This window comes from Sminthopsis crassicaudata, chromosome 1 (assembly GCF_048593235.1).
Source record: "Sminthopsis crassicaudata isolate SCR6 chromosome 1, ASM4859323v1, whole genome shotgun sequence".
NCBI classification, from domain to species: Eukaryota; Metazoa; Chordata; class Mammalia; order Dasyuromorphia; family Dasyuridae; genus Sminthopsis; species Sminthopsis crassicaudata.
Genome location: NC_133617.1, coordinates 596,457,869 through 596,478,421, shown reverse-complemented (window position 1 = coordinate 596,478,421; position 20,553 = coordinate 596,457,869). Strand labels below are relative to the sequence as shown.

Sequence of the window (20,553 nt, the reverse complement as noted above, 5' to 3'; positions counted from 1 at the left end):
CAGTACTTTAGAACAATGGTGTCAAGCACAGGGCAGTTCTACTATACTATATTACAAGGTAATTAGGAATCATTTAACAAAACAAATAAAATAAAATACAGATAATGTCTAAGTCAATATATTTACCTGAATGTACAGGTTAATGGCCAAATTTCTACTTTGAGTTTGACACCATTTCTCTAGGAAAAACACATCGTAAAATTATTTTACACAGGTCACAGAGAGTCCTAGACAAGCAGAATAGAACAAAGTGATAAAAAGCTAGTACTCACACAAAATACACATTACATTCAAAGGGACAAGATTTTTCCTGCCTCTGAAATCTTCCTGTCACTACCACGATCACTTGTTGATGTTCCAGGTGCTTGGAACAATGTCTTTCTCTCTTTGACCCTACATGTCAAAAGTTGTCAAAACTTGACTCAAGAAGTTTTCCTCTTTCAAAGCAATACAGATAAATCCAGCCAACTCTTCACACAGCCAACCAGTCTATTTCCATTAAACAGCTCCAAGCATCTAGTCTCCAAAGACATCCTAACAATAAATATAAAGTCAGTCACTATCACCTTAAATGTTATAGTGCCTTCTAAGATTATCTCCAAGTTATCCTGTTTACATTAAACTGTGAACTCCTGGAAAGCAGGAGATAGGTTTTTGGGGTTTTTTGTAAGGGAGGGGGAAAGGGCTAGGCTTTTTTGCTCCTTTCTTTACAGCCTCAACACTTAGCACAGCTATTGTTCAGTCCACCTTTCAATTTCATCCAACTCTTTATCATCCCTTTAGGGAGGACAAAGATACTGTAGTGTTGCTTGTAGTGTAGTGACTAATCTCAATCAGCACTCATCAAGCTCTGCCTGAAGAAATGAGTCTTTCCTAATAGTGTTCTGCTCTGCTCATTCCAAAGAGCTAGGGTAGTCCCCACTCTTTCTATTTCCTTTCCTTCTCTCTTCATGTGGCTGCCACATCTTCCCTTGTGACTTCTTTTGATGTGATTTCTAATGATTCAAATCAGGACCTCTTCATAAGTAATAATCAATCTTTAACTGGGGATGAAAAGTTTCAAACCCACATTCTATCAGATATAACAAATAATTATTATATAGTAGTCCCCAAATACATCTATTACCTGTATTTTCCTCAGTTATGCCCTTAAAACCCTGAAAACAATCTTATATTAATAAACTAGTGGAAAACAATACAATGCAATGCAACCTTCATGCAATATTCATGCCACTGAAGCATGCTTTTCACATGATTTGTAGCTCTTCTCAAGTATTTGTATCTAAGACACTGTGTTCTCTTTTAGTTGCTTCTAGTAAAGTTTCTCAAGCAAATGAGAAATGAACAGAACCAGAAGAACATTGTATATAGTGATAGCAACATTGTTTTAAGAATGACTTTGAGTGAATAAATCATTTTGACTATTATAAATATCCAAATTAAGTGTAAAGAACATATGAAGAAAGACACTATCTGCAAACAGAGAAAGAGCAAACAAATATAAGTGTGTGTTTTAGTTCTACTATTTATCATCTGTGTAACTTTGGTGAAGTCATGCCATTTATTCCAGGATTCTCAAGGAGACCTAGTTCTGTCACCAGAAGGAACTTGGGCAAGTCTGAACCTCAGTTTCCTTCTCTATAAAAATGACATGGGCTAGACTCGATGATCTCTAATGCCCTTCCTATCCCTGATAATCTATGAATCTATCAATTTAGCCCAATGCAGGAAAGATGTGAGGCAATCTTGGTTAAATGACGTGCTTCTATATGGCAAACCAACATTTCCTTTTTTCCTCAGATAATTTATAGTATTGCCAAAAGAGTCAGAATCCAATGCTAAACAGCATCTGAGAATTACCAGATTGGCTGCTACTAAAAATCACTGGGGAGATAATAGTAGAGTTACTTGGTGGAAGTTGTATTTGCAAAAGAGATTGAAATCAGATATCCAGATCATTGGAGAAAAGGAAATCACTTAAAGTCATTTTAGGGAATGTCTAGCAATTGAATTTGACTGGAATAGAGAGGAGAGTAAAATAAAGCGATAACAGGTAGATTATAGTCAGTTTGGAGTATCTTATTAACAAACTAAGGAGTTTGTACTTTGCCTTACAGAAAACCCTTGTTACTGAATGCATTTAATCAAGGGAAAAACATGATTAGATCTGTACTCCCTGTAATCTTCCAAGATTATTTTGAAATCTGTGTTATGCTTACATTGGAAGAAGCTAGTAAGTAGACCAATGAAGATGTTATTAGAATATTTCAGAAAAAGAAAACTGGAGCATGAATTGGGGTTACGACAGCATGACTGAAGACTAGAGGATCTATGAAAGATATGGCATGAACATGACTTAGACACTGACTTGTTTTGAAAGCAAAAGGAGATTACAGATGATATAATGATATACTTAGAGAATCCTAGAAAAAAATTATCCAAAAATCTACTGAAAACAATTAACAGTGTTAGCAAAGTTGCAAGATATAAAATAAACCCACACAAATCATCAGCATTTCTATATATTACTGGCAAAGCTCATCAGCAAGAGATAGAAAGAGAAATTCCATTTAAAATTATTGTAGATAAAATAAATTACTTGGGGGGTTTACCTGCCAGGACAAATCCAAGAACTATATGAACATAATTACAAAACATTTCTCATACAAATAAAATCAGACTTAAACAATTGGGAAAATACCAATTGCTCATGGGTAGGGCTGAGCTAATATAATAAAAATAACAATTCTGTCTAAATTGGCCTACTTGTTCAGTGCCATACCAATCAAACTGCCAAAACATTATTTTAATAGAACTAGAAAAAATAATAACAAAATTCATCTGGAAGAAAAAAAGGTCAAGAATATCAAGGGAATTAATGAAAAAAAAATACAAAGGCTAGAGATTTAGCAGCACCAAACCTAAAACTATATTACAAAGCAACAGTCAAAAATTATTTGGTACTGCCTAAGAGTAGTACACTTAATAGAGTAGTGGATCAGTAGAACAGATTAGATGCGCACAACAGGATAATCAGGGCCTAGAGCAATCTAACATTTGATAAACCCCCAAACTCCAGCTTCTGGAATAAGAACTCACTATTTGACAAAAATTGCTGGAAAAACTGGAAAATAATATGTCAGGAACTGGGCATAGCTCTTCATCTCACATCCCATACCAAAATAAGGTCAAAAATGGGTACATGATTTGGACATAAAGGATGATATAAACAAATTAGGAGAACAAGGGATAATTTATCTATCAGATCTTTGGAGAAGAGAAGAATTTATGACCAAAAAGAAAGAAACAATATTATGAAAGGCAAAATACATTAAAAAGGTATTGCATAAACAAAACCAACATAAACAACATTAAAAGGGAAGTACAAAACTGGGGAAAAAATCTTTACAACTAGTATTTATGATAAAGATCTCATTTCTACAATATATAAAGAATGGTGCCAAATTTATAAGAATTCAAATCATTCCCTAATCGATAAATGTTTAAAGGATATGAACAGACAATTTTCAGTTGATGAAATTAAAGCCATCTATAGTCATGTGAAAAAATGTTCTAAATCATTATTAATTAGAGTAATAAAATTAAAACAACTCTGAGGTACACCTCACATCTCTCAGCTTGGCTAAGATGATAGAAAAAGATAATGATAAATGTTGGAAAACTGGGCCACTAATACATTGTTGATGGAGTTTATAAAATGATTCAACCATTCTGGAGAGCAATTTGGAACTATGTCCAAAGGTAATAAAACTGGGCATAACTTTTGACCCAGGAGTGCCTTTCTTTGGTCTGTATCCCAAGGAAATCATAAAGGAGGGAAAAGGACCCACATATGCAAAAATGTTTGTAGCAGCTCTTTTTTTTTTTTTTTTATTATATATATATATTTTTTATAATATTATCCCTTGTATTCATTTTTCCAAATTACCCCCCCTCCCTCTATTCCCTCCCCCCGACGACAGGCAATACCATACATTTTACGTGTGTTACAATATAGTCTAAGTACAATACATGTGTGTGAATATCATTTTCTTGTTGCACAATAAACATTAGAATCCGAAGGTACATGCAACCTGGGCAGACAGATATTAGTGCTAAGAATTTACATTCCCCTCCCAGTGTTTCTTCTCTGGGTGTATCTACCTCTGTCCATCATTGATCAACTGGAAGTGAGTTGGATCTTCTTTATGTTGAAGATTTCCACTTCCATCAGAATACATCCTCATACAGTATTGTTGTTGAAGTATACAGTGATCTTCTGGTTCTGCTCATTTCACTCAGCATCAGTTGATTTAAGTCTCTCCAACCCTCTCTGTATTCCTCCTGCTGGTCATTTCTTACCGAGCAATAATATTCCATAACTTTCATATACCACAATTTACCCAACCATTCTCCAACTGATGGACATCCATTCATCTTCCAGTTTCTAGCTACAACAAAAAGAGCTGCCACAAACATTTTGGCACATATATGTCTCTTTCCGCTCTTTAGTATTTCTTTGGGATATAATCCCAGTAGTAGCGCTTGTAGCAGCTCTTTTTATGGTGGCAAAGAATTGGACAATGAGTAGATGCCCATCAGCTGGGAAATGGCTGAAAAAGCTGTGGAATATGAAGGTAATGGAATATTATTGTTCTATAAAAAAAAATGAACAAGCTAATTTCAGAAAGACTTGGAAAGATTTACATGAACTGATGCTCAGGGAAACAAGCAGAACTAGGAATATATTGTATAAAATAACAGCAAGAATGTATGATGACCAACTATGAAAGATTTGGTTGTCAGTTCAGTGACCCACAGCAGTCCCAAACGGACTTTGGACAGAAAATGACATCTGCATCCAGAAAAAGAACTAAGGAGATTGAATGTAAATCAACACATGTTATGTTCACTTCTTTTTTTTTTTTTTTTATCTCTCCCATAGTCTTCCTCTTTTGCTCTGATTTTTCTCTCCCAACATAATTCATAAAGCAATGTGTATAAAAAATAAATAAATTTATTAGACGGAAAAAAGGAAAGCAAAGGGAGAGAGAAGAGTCAAAAATGATTTGGCAATGTGAAATCTGGAAGGATGGTGGGCAATATCAGCTCTAGAAATACAGATATTGGGAGAAGACAGACATTTTGAAGGGAGCATTAGTTTTAGATGTGTTAATTTTGAGGTAGTATAAAATGAAAATGTTGAACATAAGCAATTGTAGATTCAGAAATGAAGTTGGAAAAGAGACCAGTATCCACCATACAAATCTGGGAATCAACTATATAAAAGCAATAATAGAAAGAATCCTCTTCATGCTCTCTCCATTCCAGTCAAACTGGCTTGAAAAGCATCTCCAGTCTCTGCACTTTTATCCAAGCTCTTCTCTTGCTTGGAATGCTAGCTATCTCACTTCACTTTTGCCTTCCTACATCCTAGGTTTTCTTCAAAACATTGCACACATACCACTTCTTATAGCAGGCTTCTCTTGATAACTCTAGTTATTAGCATTCTTTCCTTTTTGAAATTTTTTAAATTGTATGTATTCTTGTTATTTACTTGTGAGCACATTAGATCTCACAAATAGAATATAAATTCCTTGAGGGCAGGAAGTCTTTAGCTTTTTATATCCAGCTCCTAACATGGTGCCTAGAACATGGCACATTTGATAAATGGTGAACTAAAAGGGAGTGGATAAAATTACCAAAGAAAAAAAAGAGAGTTAAAAGTAGAATTTTTGAAAGATACCCATAGTTAATTGGTGGAAGGAGTAATTAGCCAAAGATGAAGAAGGATATGTAAGAAAACGAGAAGACAGCAGTATTAGAACAGTAAAGGAAGAAAAAGGTATCAAGAAGAAAGAAGAGGTTGTGGATAGTAATATAAGTCAGTTTGCCTGGAATGGAAGGTCCATATAAGAGTGAAATAAGAGATAAGGTAAAAAAGTTATGTTCCCTTGGACATGAAGCTATGGCATTAGGACTTTATTCCATAGGATGTAGAGATATTGAATTTCTTAATACAGGGGAGTTTCATGTACAAAGCTGTTTTGATAATAATGTGGCAGTGGCGGTTAGGACAGATTATAAAGGAATACTACAATCTGGGAGAAAAATTAGAACACTATTGAAATAGTTCAGCTTCAAGGTGATGAGAGTAATAATAGAATGAGTAGTAATAGTAGAAAAGGAAAAAGTGGATACAAGAGATTACAATGAAAACAGCAGAACTTAGAAAATTGGACATGAGGGATGGGAGTATGTAAAACAAAATAGTAGAAAAAGTCATAGCTGGCTAAAATTTCCAAATGTTGGCAATTATGAAAATAATAGATAGTACCACTGAAAAATTGTGAGTCCAGAGGGGAAACTTTCTTTGAGAAAAAAGATCAGTTGAATTCCATTTCATAAAGTTTGACTTTGAAATGATAATGGAATAATCCAAATGAAAAATTGTAGAAGGCAATTCAAGATGCTGTGGGATAATTCAGGAAGGAAATCGGAGCAGCAAAGGTAAACAAGGGAACTATCAAGAAGAGATAGTTTAAATCATGAACTTGGATGAGACCTCCTTCATAAAAGAACGTATAAACAGAAAAACCTGTAGCAGAGGCCTTAGTCCTGGACTATATGAATTTAGGGAAGGCTGGAAGGAGGAAAAATGAGTCCAGAGAAAGAGACAAAATAAGAATATCCAATCAGAGAGGGAATCAAAATGGTGTTTTTGAGAAACCACAAAAAGAGAAATCAAAGAAAGGAGAGTTAATGGTTTTTTAAAACAGCAGGGAGGTGAAAAAAGAGGGCTAAGAAAAAGGCCAATTGATTTGGCAATAAGTAAGGTGGTTGGTGACCTTGGAAAGAACAGGAAGCCAGATTTCAAGAGGACAAAGAAAGTATATGTGAAGAAATTTAAAGTGAGCTTCACCTATAAAACATTATTTTTAAGGAAAGTTTGTAATAAATAAAAATGTGTGTATGTGTGTGTGTGTGTGTGTGTGTGTGTACAAAGGTTTACAAAGTAGTTCCCATCTATTTACCTCAAGGGATAGAATAACAGAAAGGAGCCTTAAAGTGATAAGAAGGGCCCAGGGAAAATGTATATAAAAGGAGATACCAACAAGTTTAGATCAGAGATAAAGGATCCAAAGAGGAGGAATACTTCTCTGGCTAAGAGGTCGTAAATAGTTCGGATTACTTGAATTGTGAGCTTCTCAAAAACCGGTTGTATTTTTATACCCATTGCATTCTTTATCTAAGACAATGCTCTGCACATAGCAGACACTGAACATTTAACAAAACAAAAGTTGGATGACTAGAAAGATTCTTTTCCTTATCCAAGTACCTGGAAGGGGAAAAAGCAACAACTCTTTCCCATTTCCCATCTCTGGCACGACCAGTTTTACAAGTAAAAACTACTACTCATCCTTCTCCGACCAGCAAAAGCTACCAGTACAGGATGTAGTTCGGGGAGCCAAAGAAACAGTACACGGCGCCAAGTGCAACGCCCAAAGTGGATTCCGGGCTGCTAGAGCACAAAAAGACTAGGAAGGGCAAGGAAGTTAGGGAATTCTGATAATCCAGAGAGCTAATAATTAGAGGCAAAAATGAGAGCAAGAGTGTGCCCGTCAGTGGTACGGTCAAATCAGGATGACCTCTGTACTTCAAGGGCAGATCCCCGCTGAACACCTTTTCTCTCCGGGGACCCACGCGGTTGGAAGCCTGGTGTAGGGCGCCGTGCTGGGGCACTCCATAGAGGGCGAAACCTACCATCCCGGAACCGAGAGAACTTCCTACCAGTTCCCCTCCCTCGGTGGTGGTCTACAACATCAATCTGTCAATTGATTCCCTTGGGACATTAGAAGAGAAGGAAGAGAGGGAAAGCTGGTGTGCATCACATTTCGGTTTGTCTCTCCGCTCCCCCCGCCCCCCATTAAGCAGCAGCACTACGGGATCTACAGCTGAGAGAACGGCCTCCTTTCTCATTTCAGATCCCTATTAAAAGGTCGTTCCCATCGTGATGTGGGGGCTCCACTCCTATTCACCCCGAAATCCAGGCATCTCAATCTCAGGACACCTGGATTCTCAAGAGCTTTCAGGTTCCCCTAAATTACTCTGTCCTCCTCCTCTCCCGATACCTCGCCCAGGTCCCAAACCTTGGAGAGAGATTCCACTCCAAACAAAGTTCGTTTCCCACCCGAGGGAGAGTAGCACTCACGAGCTGGCGCAGGGTGGAGCGAAGCGGCGCGCAAAGGGGAAGACGCCTGGCCGAGCGCTAGTCTTGGGAACCACAGAGCAGGAGGGAAGCGCAGCGGAGCGCACACAGCACTGGATTTAAGGGAGTTGTTCAGCCGACCTCCGCACAGCGGCCCCTGCCGCCTTCGCAGAGGAGCAGCTAGGGAAAAAAAAAAAAGTAGAAAAAAGGGGAGGAGAAAAACCAGCTGAGGGAGTTACTTGCCCAGCTCTCCCGCCCACCCCGTAGCGTGATTAGGGGGGCGGGATAGCCCAGCCCAACCCGCCCGGGCGCGGTCAGGTACTGAGAGAGAGAGAAAGAGAGAGAGAAAAAGAGAGAGAGACCCTGGGGGCCCCAGTTCAGGAGGGAACAGCAGAGAGTGGGGCCTCTGGCAGGCCTTCAGCTAGTCGTCTGCAGCCAAGGAATATAGACAAGCCTCCTGGAACTTGAAGCCAAATCTCTTACACTTCCCAGAACAGAACTGTAAGGAGAGGGAACAAACAGCTTCTGTTTAAGATATTAGGTTATGTATTAATAATATTTCTCCTGATCGATTTATTTGTTCGTTTGTTTTGGACTAAAATGCCACTCACCATTTGATATCTTCTGGATGCTTAGTCATCCCTTGTAAATGTGGATGACCTCAGATGTACAGTGTAAGGGAATGTGGAATGGAAAGATCTGGCTGAATCCATTCATTCCTTTAACACATGCTTATTCAGCATCTACTGCATGTCAGGATCTTTCTAAGGCCTGAAACTACAAAGAAACAAACAAAAATTCCTGCTTTCAAGGGGCTTATTCTCTAAAGGGGGAAACATGCCTAAAAATAACTAGGCAATATAACATATAGATCTAAATCTATCTATATCCATATTATAGATCACAACATCTATATCTGTCAATAGCCACAAATAGATTATAGCCATAGCTTATTAGGTAGATATAGCTATACATTATAGATATACAATGTATCTAGTTGTTTTCATGATGTTTTCCCCCTCGAGAATAAAGGTAAGTTTATGGATATAGAGATAGAGATAGAGATAAATCTGTGTATGCACTTAGCAACCTGAAAAATTGTTGATGACATTTCCCTTGGGGCCCGTCAAAATACTTGATTGATTTTAATGAACCTCTCCTCTTAATGATTACAGTACTTGGCCTATATACTTCACAGGATTATAGTGATTATAGTATTTGATAATTGTAGTACTTGGTCTTAAAATTTGACATGTGCTGGCTTTTTACCTATGTATATACTTGTTCATATACCTCTATGTAGGACATATATATGCATGTACATATATATGTATGTATGTATGTATTTGCATTTGTGCTGCTCTATATCCATATCTATATCTTACCTCTGCAAAGGAATTGGAGAAAGAGATCTCTTATTTCTTGGGGAGGGGAAGATGCTTATTTATAATTTCTCAACATTCACTTTTCTTTGTTCTGTAATATTTTTGTTCCATTTACCCATTTTCTTGGTCCTGCTTATTTCATTTTTCACAGTGATTTTTAAATACCAAGGAAGAAATACTAGAGGTATTGGAGAACTGTTGGAGTTTGCTGAGTGATTAGGATAGGGCGAAACATACTACAATTTTAGTATGAATGAAGAAATACTAGAGAGATATTGGAGAACTGTTGGAGTTTGCTGAGTGGTTGGGATGGGGCAAAACAGACTAAGGCTTTAGTAAAGACACTTTAAGAGCTAGTTGAAGAATTGACTAGAATCAAAAGAACCCTGAAGTAGAGGATCAAGTTAAAAGATTATTGCAATAGGCCAGGAAAGAAGATATGAGTGCATAACCTAGGGCAGTAACTTTATGGATGGAAAGCTTATGCTATATCACATCTGTATGGTTACATACAGAATGTGTCATGTACATACAACTAGTAGATACTTTGGTGACATTTCATTCATAATGAATATATCATATTATTGGCCTGTTCACTGGCCAAATAGTTCTCATGATTTTGTGGTGACTTGCTTCAATCAACTTTGACCCTTCATGTCCTCACATCCATTGTCTTTTGGTTTCAGTATTGGATCTGTGAATAGCCCAAGCTGACTACCACTGGCTTCAACCCCTTAATGCTTTAAACATATGGGAAGTCTCAGTTCCTTTAGAAATGTCACATCTGGATTAGTAAGTAGGAATGGGATAGATAGTGAATTTAACCCTCTTTCTACAAAGACTGCTTCCTACAAGCAGTTGTAACAGGTACCCCAGATTCAAGAGGGTACCAAGGTGTGATTTCATTTTTATCCCCATTTTTATCTTGGTTACTATTAAGTCATCTGCTTTTCAGTTATACCTAGTGGACTCCAAGACTATTCTTGGAGCTTGATTCCTCATGACTCCCCTATTGGATTTCAGAGAATATAGCTAACTCCTTTGTGGGCTGCAGGTGATTATGAGGTATTATCTCTCTAGGAGCCAACTTTTCTCAGGTTCTATATTATAAACTAATAAATTGATCAATCTTTCAACTACTTGGTATGGAGCAATTCTTTAATGAACCATTATTTTATATTTTGACCAATATCAAAATTCCAGAGCACAGTACCATAATCCCAGCTGGAGTCTTTCACAGTGAAACTGTTATATCATTTTTGGTTCCTCTTAGGGCTAAAACCTTCCTTGACTTAGTAGAATGCTAATCTTTTAGCTTCTGTTGATATTTTAGCCAAGTGATATGCTGGTGTCAGTCTCCACATCTCTTTAAAATCTGTAAGAATCTGTAAGGCATAGATCAATAGGCAAACATTCCTCTTATCCACACAACTACAGATATGGAGTAAACTCTGTCATTGTTCACAGTAATATTATATGCATGTTTTAGAAATGTCACATGCTGATGTTAATGAATCTCATGGTCTTCACATGTTCAATAATGTGATTAGAATGTTCTAACTGTAGATTGGTTCCCTTTAGAATAATAAGATATATATCTAGACTTCTAGATTTTAGCCAAGCTAGCACCTCTTTGAATAGCCAAAAGATGCCAGAATATCATTTCTGTTCTTTGTTAATCTTGATCAGAACAAATCTTGGCAGAAATACCATACGTAGATAACTATTTCAATAACACATTGCTACTGTGGAAGTTATAAGAAGCTTGGTTGGGTAGGCCTTGTATGGCAAATGAAATAGTAAACTAGGATTTTGGTTATATTTTTCTTTTCTGCAAAAGATAAGTCTATACATGATACTTCCAAAGGCTTGTTGGTGCTTATGTTCCTCCAGGTATGTTGAGTCATTTAAAGTCTAGTATTACCTTGTACACCTCCAACTTCTGAACTCAGTATGAGGGTGCTATCTGTGGAACTAAGCTTGTTGTATCCCTTTTCCTTGGCTTTTATCAGTTCATCTGGATGTTCCTCTTGTACTAGTTCTTACTACCTATCATTCAAGGTTTGATTTATTATTTTTTATTGTTTAGACTTAAAGTGATGGAGAAAATTTTAATAATGCAAATTAAACCCAAAGTGTATCATGTTCTCAAAGAGCCAGTTGTTAAACATTTACTAGCACAGTCCCAAAATATGCTATAAAAATTGCTTTCATTGATAGGATGCTTATTATCTCTAGTAAACATCCTATCAATGAAAGTTGATAGGATTTTCCTAGAATTTTCCAGTGGCTCAGCTCCCTTAAATGAACATATGTTTTTCTCCTTTTCCTAGGAATATGAACAGGCCTTGTGGTAAAGTATAACCCTCTGTTGAAGGTCTTCAAGCAAGATTAAATGACCACTTGCCAGGAACATTAAAGTGTTCCCTTTGAGGAGCATAGTTTAGACTGATGGCTGCTGAACTCCCTTCCAGTTCTTAACTTCTGTGATTCTTCATATGTATTGTTCTTCCCTAGCACACTGAATTTGTAGTTCATTAGCACTACCATATAGATATAGACATACAATTTAATGCTCCTCCAATTATGTCAGTGAATTATGTGCATTTACTCGGAAGTGAGCTCAATAGACATGGTTTACAAACTTCTCAGCAACAATTTACTTTATAGCCAATAATTCCAATTTATGGAATATATCTCACTATCAGTAGCCCTCTATCAACAAATATAATGATTTTCTGGTCACCATCACTCTACCTGTATAATATATCTTCCAGGCTGCCAATGCTTGATCTGCAAATGCCAACACAGGAACAATTAACCAATCCTTCAAAGAGTTCATATAGTCGACCATGTTTTCTATGAAATATTGAAAATTGCACATATTCAGCAATTTATTAGATAAACACTCAAAATTATAGATTCTACTGGGTAGGGGAATACTATCTTTTTCCTTACTCTCTGACATCCAGATCTTAGAATACCCATTGACTAAGTCCAGGATTGAAAATCACTGTTTGGTCAGCTAGTCCAAGACATCTTGATCTTGTGTTATAACATGCTAATTCTCCTTAGTCTTGTTACTCAAAGTCCAGTGTTTCACACATGTTTGAATTTTGCAATCCTCTTCTAAAAAATTATTTTGGGTGATACACTCACTATATACCTGGTATTGTGTTAAGTGTTGATACAAAGCAAAGTGGAAACCACTCTTTTCTTCATTGAGCCCACATATTAATGAGAAAGACAACAAATAAATATTTATAAACATGCGAGATGGCAGGTAGTGGAGCCAGGAGGCAGAACTTAGGAAAGAAAATATTCTAGGAATGGAAGTAAGCTAGTGCAAATATATGGAATGGTATATGGGAGGAACAGGAGGTACAGAAGTAAGGTGTTGTTTACTATCAGCTACTCTGCTTGTTTTTGATTCCACCATACCCATCATCCCAGTTGTAGCTCATTTCCTCATTTGCTGTGAGATTTTCTTATCAGTTTTCCCTCTACCATCATCATTATGCCCTCCTGCTCCATATACCTTCAGTATTCCCCCTTATATTTCCCCTCTATTTTCAATTTCCTTTTGTGTGATATCCTTCCCCATTATTATTTGAATCCCCAGTACTTAACACAATTCTTTACATGTGATGAAGGTGCTTAATAAATGTTTAAGATATGGTTATATCACATCTGATTGTAAAGTTTGGAAAGATACAAAGGGGCCAAATTGTGAAGGGTTTTAAACACCAAAGTTTATCATAGAATTTAACTGTATGTGAAATACAGATGGCATTATTATAAGAACTTCCACTTATATACTGCTTTTAAAGAACTTTCATATTCATAATCTTTTTTGATCTTCATAATAGCCACAGGCATATCTCAAAGAATTTACAGTTTCAGTTCCAGACCATCACAATAAAGCGATTATTACAATAAAGAGTCATACAAATTTATTTCCCAGTACATATAAAAAGTTATATTTGTACTTTTGTAATCTATTAAGTTTGCAATAATATTGGGTCTTTTAAAATGTACATACTTTAATTTAAAATACATCATTGTTAGAAAATGATGATCATCATCTGAGCCTTTATCAAATCATAAACTTTTTTTCTAGTACAAGTGCTTGCCTCAGTGTTGATGGCTGCTAACTGATGGAAAGAGGGGGTTGTTACTGAAGGTTGGGGTGGCTGTGGCAATTTCTTAAAATAAAATAATGAATCTGGCTTCAGACACTTAACACTTCCTAGTTGTATGACCTTGGACAAGTCACTTAACTCCAATTGCCTCCAAAAAATAATAATAATAATAAAATTTGTCCCATTGATTGACTTTTCTCTGTAGCATGTAATTCTATTTGATAGCATTTTACCCATAGTAGGATTCCTTTCAAAACTGAACTCAATCTTCTTAAATCCTGTTGCTGCTTTATCAACTAAGTTTATATAATATTACTCAATACTGTGTCCCAAGGAATGGGAAGGCCTGAGGAGAAGGAGAGGAATGGGGGAACCAGTCAGTTGAGCAGTCCAAAGACACACAACATTTATTGATTAAATTCACCATCTCATATGGGAATGTTCATGGTATCCCAAAACAAGTATAATAATAACACCAAAGATCACTGATCATAAACCACCATAACAGATGTTATTATAATGAAAAAGTTCAAACTATTGTGACATAAAGATACAATATGAACATATGCTATTGGAAAAATGGAGCTGATAGAGTTGCTCAGTGCAATTGCCACAAACCTTAAATGTTAAAAAAAAATGCAATATCTACAAAACTCAATTAAGTGAAGTACAATAAAATGAGATGTGCCTTTTTGTGATGTAGATGAGGAAAATGTTGTTTTACACATGAGGAAAATTAGATAGGGAAATTAAATTACTTACCCAGGGTACTAAAACTCATTAAATATTGGGCAGAACCACTATATTAGAGAAAGATGAAAATTTATCCTATTGTATGCCAGGATCTATTACTGAGTACTATATAAATATTTTCTCATTTGACTCTAGTAATAGCTCTGGGCTGTAGGTATTACTATGATAACTTTTTTTTTACTTTTGAGGAAACTAAAACAGATAGAAATTGGCGGGAGTCACACAGCTAGTAAGTGCTTGTGGACAAATTTGGACTCAGGTTTTCCTAACACAAGCCCTAGTGCTATATCTATGGCATCACCTAAGTGCCTGATTTCAGAATCAGGAGTTAGATATGGACAATCTGGAGTGATAGGCTAAATCTAAGGGTTGAAAAAGATAGTAATTATAGCAACTAGACCTGTAGCTACAATACCTCTGAACATGGCCCTCTGCAGCAGCTTTGTCAGCTTCATGATAGTTTTTCCTCTTATTGGGAACTTTGTGGCACTTCTAAATTAGCTACTTAATATCTGTAGCTAATATAACATGGCAAGGTGATGCTTTAAATACTACTACAATATCAGCATCAAATTTCCTGAGGCTCTTTGATAATCCCCTTTTTCCTACATCCCCTATGCCACCATTCTAATCTTAGGGCATGTTCTGATCAAATATTAAAGGTTTCCTGTTGAATCATTGCTATTTGAGAATTGTCCATAATGTATTTTGCCATTTCCTGCTTGGATGATAGTCTGTGTGCACCAATAGTTAAATTGACCTAACAGGTGATTTTCCAAAAAGTGGCTCATTCACTGTTGATAGAGTGACCCTCCCCTCAGCAGGAATTTTTCATCATCCCTAGCTCATTCTGCTCTAATCATGTGAACTTCAAACTCATTCACAAAATCACAGAATTTGAGAATTAGAAAGGACCTAGAGACCAAACCGTCCAGAACTATATACAAAAGAAATTCCCTATAACAGACCTCCAAGGAATGGAACCCATCACCTCTCAAGGGATCCCATTCCATTGCATGCAGTTCCAATTGTTGGAAGTTTTCCCTGGCAGCAAGCTTCAATTGATTTTTTTTTGTAACACTCCCTGCTTTTTTCTTCTTTAAAATGTATTGATGTGGTTTGTTTTTACATTACATACATTTAGAAACCATCCTCCCACTTAGTAGTCTCATATAACAAAGTAAAACATAAAGTTAAAGTAATAATACAGTGACTTCATCTGAAAGTGCACACTTTATTTAACATCTGTAGCATTCCCTATATCTCCTTTAAAAACAAAAGAACAAAGAAACCTATTTTCTTTTGCTCTCACCACCCACACCATGGAAAAACAAAACAACCAAAGTTCTTTAAACTTATATACATAATCAAACAAAACACATTCTTTTAATGGTTAATATACATTTATACATACATGCATGCATAAATATTGTGTTTTATTGTTATGAACTAGTATATAACTAAAATAAGCTAGGTTTTAAATTTAAATATGCAGAATACTCACATTAAGTATTAACAAAATGGTATTTCTATAAAATAAACATGGAGAAATATTATTATTTTTAAAATCCCATGTAAACTATGACTCTTATTTAAATGTTCCCATAGAATGCATTTACAGCAAATGTCACAGTCATTTTAATGTGTGACTGAAAGAGCTCCCCTTTCTAACTTCATATATGCGTTCTTTATATTATGCAATAATACATCATGTGAGTAGTTTGGCAACTAATTTCTACAATTTTTTTATCAGAGAATTTGAATGCTTAGCTGCAAGTTGATTTTATTTATTTAATTTATAAAACTGTGTCCTGTGTAATGCTCAGAGCACATGTTCAAAATGACCTTTGGTTAAGGTCATTTGAAATATATTATTGTTTAATATTCATGATATATTGCTGCATATATATATATTCTAAGAATTATGACTATCTTTTCAAACTGGTTCACACAATTTCCAATTATATTTCCAGAGGACTCATGATGAAACATACTACCTACTTCCTGTTAGGAAGGTGATAAATTCAGAATGCAGGTTTTTTTTTTTTTCCCTTGGTCAATATGGAAATTTGTTTTGCTTAATATACAAGTTTGTAACAGGGTAAAAAAATAAAGTCATTGATATCAGGGGAAATTATCTGAAACTAGAGATTCTGTTCCTTTAAAAATTCTTCAATTTCTTTCAAATTCTGCCAGATTTCTTCATCCCACATTCAATTTCTGAACTACTTCAGTCACTTCAATTTTCTTCTTATTAAGCTGGCTCCAGTTTTTCTTCTCCTGCTTCTTCTTCCATAGAAACTGGAAATTGAATGAAATTAATTAAATCACTATTTCAGTACAAAGATAATTCATATTGATTTGAGTTGCAACAACACCCATCAAATAAGAGAGATAAGAGATGCTTTCTTCTCAAATGTCATGGTATTTTACATATTTTTTAAGCCATCTGGGGAAAAAAAAATAATAACGTAGAAAGTGACAACAATTTTAATTGTGGGCTATGTGCTACATGTATCCTACAAAATTTTTTTCTCCATGATGCCATAGTCTAACTAACCTTAGGTATGAAAGTCTGTTGAGACAGAGCATAAAAAGTTTTGTTTTCCTCTCTCTTTTTCTGAGGCATTTGGGGTTAAACGACTTGTCCAGGATCACACAGGTAGGAAATATTATATATCTGAGAGCACATTTGAACTCAGATCCTCTTGACTTCAGGGCCAGTGTTCTACCCATTGCATCATCTACTACCCCAAGAGAGGTGGTTTTGGAATCAGATAATCTACATTTGATTCCTGGCACTGTTTTCCATATGACTTTGGATAGCTCACAATCTCAGCGGCTCAGTTTCATTTATAAAATGAGGCAGATCAACAAAATGTAAAAGCTCTGTATTTGTGATTCTATTGTGCAACAAGAAATTTTCTTGCTAAGTTTCAAAAACATCTCTAACCTCTCTCCTATTTAAGTAAATATGGTATTATGTATATAAATAACTAAAGCAGTGAAGAAATCACTTTGAAAACAGAACTGGGTAAGCAGAGGTTAAACAAAAGAAATTATATTATTGTTATCACTTTATTATTTATTACATTTATCATTCTTTCAAAATTCCTAGTATTTTGCCTACTAAATATATTACTTGTAGAAGCACCTAATTTATTGAACAACTAATTCCTAATTCCTCAGATTTAAAGAAAAATGAACATCCTTTGGCCAATAAGGAGGACAAATAATATTTTATTTTATTAGTAGAGTATGATTTTAGTTTTTTTATGATTGTTTCACAATTTTATGGTTAAAAAATTCCTTTAAAAACATTAAGCTATTTGGAATTTATCTGAGGGCATTAGTTTGACTGTTTAAAAAATATACCAAGGTATATGTTCATTTAATACTTTGGGTGTTTTAGAATATTGGGACAGCTAGTTTTCTTAATATATCAAAACAATGAGCACAATGATATATGTACACACCCAGAAGTGGTATGATATGTAATGAGCTGTTTTTACATACTTTTAAACTAAAGTAGTTCTATATAGAATAGCTAACTGCTAATCATCAATAGTTTTATATAATACTAATAAATCTGGAGTATTTTCCTGCCTACCATCCTACTCCTATTCTTCCCATGTAATGTTGAGCTAAAAGAACCTAAGAGAAGGGATTAATGTTAAGTAAAGTAGCCCTCCATAGGCACAATAAGTTGGGGGCAGACAGGAAGCATATTTTAAATATTGCTTCCCTCTAATGCCAGAGACTTCTACTCCCTGGGGCATGTGGGTATTTATTTTGCAAAGTCAATTTATATATTTTCTGAGGACCAAAGCTTCTGGTATACAGTAAATTGGAACTGCAATTTTCAAATGGAAGGGCAGGCAATTTTCAAACGTTGTATTACACACAAAAACTTTTGTCCTGATTTTGGGAGAGGTTAGCTAAGTGGATTAATATATCTCTATGTGTGTATTTGTATGTAACTTCATCTACAAAGCTAAATATAAACATTTCTGAACTATACATTGTTTTGCAATATACATATTTCTTATTAACACATATGATAAAGAGTTTCCTATATAAAACTGAAATGGGAAGGGAAAATAATAAGCATCATTTATATAGTACTTATCATGTTCCAGGTACTCTGCTAAGTGTATTTTTCCCAAAAATATTTTTGTTATTTGATTTTCACAACAATCCTTTGAGGGAAGTGCTATTATTATTATTCCTGTTTCAAAATTAATGAAACTGAGGCAGACAGAAGTAAGTGACTTGCCCAGAGTCATACAGTAAGTGTTTGACACTGGATTTGAGTTTACTTATTTTTTTTATTAAAGCTTTTTATTTTCAAATATGCATGCATGAATAATTTTTCAACATTAACCCTTGCAAAATTTTGTGTTCCAATTCCCTTCCCCTTCCTGCTCCCCTAAATGGCAAGCAATACAATATATGCTAAAAATGGTAGAAATATATGTTAAATCCAATATATGTACACATATTTATACAATTATCTTACTGCACAAGAAAAGTCAAATCAAACAGGAAAAAAATGAGAAAGGAAATAAAATGTAAGCAAGCAACAACAAAAAGAGTGAAAATTCTATATTGTGAACCACAGTCAGTTCCCACAGTCCTCTCTCTCTGAGGATAGATGGCTCTCTTTATCACAAGAACAACATTGGAACATTGTTGAAGGGAGAGAGCCACATCTATGAGAATTGATTATCTTATAATCTTGTTATTGTTGTATACAATGATTTTAGGTCAGTTCATATTGACATCAGACCTAGCACTCTACCCATTGCACCATCAACTGTCTCAAGAAGAGAATATTAAGGACAATCAGTAGTGTCAAAGGCTATAGAGATTGGGATGTGGATAGAGTATGTGATTAAGAGGATAAAAATTGGAATTAAGATATTTAGAGTTTGGAGCCAAGAGGTTAGAGCCCAGACAGAAGCTTACCTGAGCTCTCCCCCAAACTCTTTAAACACCTTTAAATAATTCCATCAAATAATTCCTAGAGCAGCAGAAGCCACAAAAGGATGGGGTGAAATAATTTTCCAACCATTAACCCTTGCAAAATTTTGTGTTCCAATTTCCTTCCCTTCTCCCTCCTGTTCCCCTAGATGGCAAGCAATACAATATATACTAAAAATGGTAGAAATATGCTAAATCCAATATATGTACACATATTTATACAATTATCTTACTGCACAAGAAAAATCAAATCAAACAGGAAAAAATGAGAAAGAAAATAAAATGTAAGCAAGCAACAACAAAAAGAGTGAAAATGCTATGTTGTGAACCACAGTCAGTTCCCACAGTGCTTTCTCTCTGGGGATAGATAGCTCTCTTTATCACAAGAACATTGGAACTGGTCTGAATCATCTCATTGTTGAAGAGAGCCACATCCATGAGAACTGATAATCGTATGATCTTGTTGTTGTTGTGTACAATGATTTGAGGTCAGGCTTAGCACTCTACCCATTGCACCATCAACTGTTTCAAGAAGAGAGTATTAAGGGCAATCAGTAGTATTAAAGGTTATAGAGATTGGGATATAGATAGAGCATGTGATTGAGAGGATAAAATTTGTAATTAAGATATCATTTAGAGTTTGGAGCCAAGAGGTTAGAGCCCAGACAGAAGCTTACCTGAGCTCTCGCCCAAATCCTTTAAACACCTGTAAATAATGCTATCAAACAATCCTAGAGCAATAGAAGCCACAAAAGGATGGAGTGAAGTAATTTTCCAATCAAAGATAACTTAGAGAGTCAGCAGTAGTTGCACTTGGGTGATAGTGAAGCACAATCTAGCAAGGGATGTATTATCACAGATCCAGCCCCGGCAAACCAAGAGCAAGCCTGGAAACCACTGCATCATCAGAGGCAGCAGCTGCTTCCAGAGCTGTCAGTCTACAGACAGCAAGGGTTGAACAACTGGTTAGATAGAAATTACAGGTGGTCTCTTTGATAGCACTGAGGCAGGACTCTGTTGCTTTGTTCATACTTAGATCATCTGGATTTCAGTCCTGGATAGGAATTTCATATTTGTCATG

At 35.6% G+C, this 20,553-nt stretch overlaps 1 protein-coding gene across 2 annotated transcripts in view; it reads right to left on the bottom strand.

The window, feature by feature from the left end:
• The window catches only part of ELOVL7 (ELOVL fatty acid elongase 7), a 101,987-nt gene extending 93,610 nt beyond the window's left edge, over positions 1–8,377 (bottom strand). The window contains exon 1 of one of the 2 annotated variants that reach the window (XM_074282434.1): positions 8,213–8,377. The gene's annotated coding sequence lies outside the window, so the exon portion shown is untranslated. Of the gene's footprint in view, positions 1–8,150 lie in introns of both variants that reach the window. The other variant, XM_074282435.1, reaches the window with a different exon arrangement.
• Between the last annotated feature and the right edge of the window lie 12,176 nt (positions 8,378–20,553).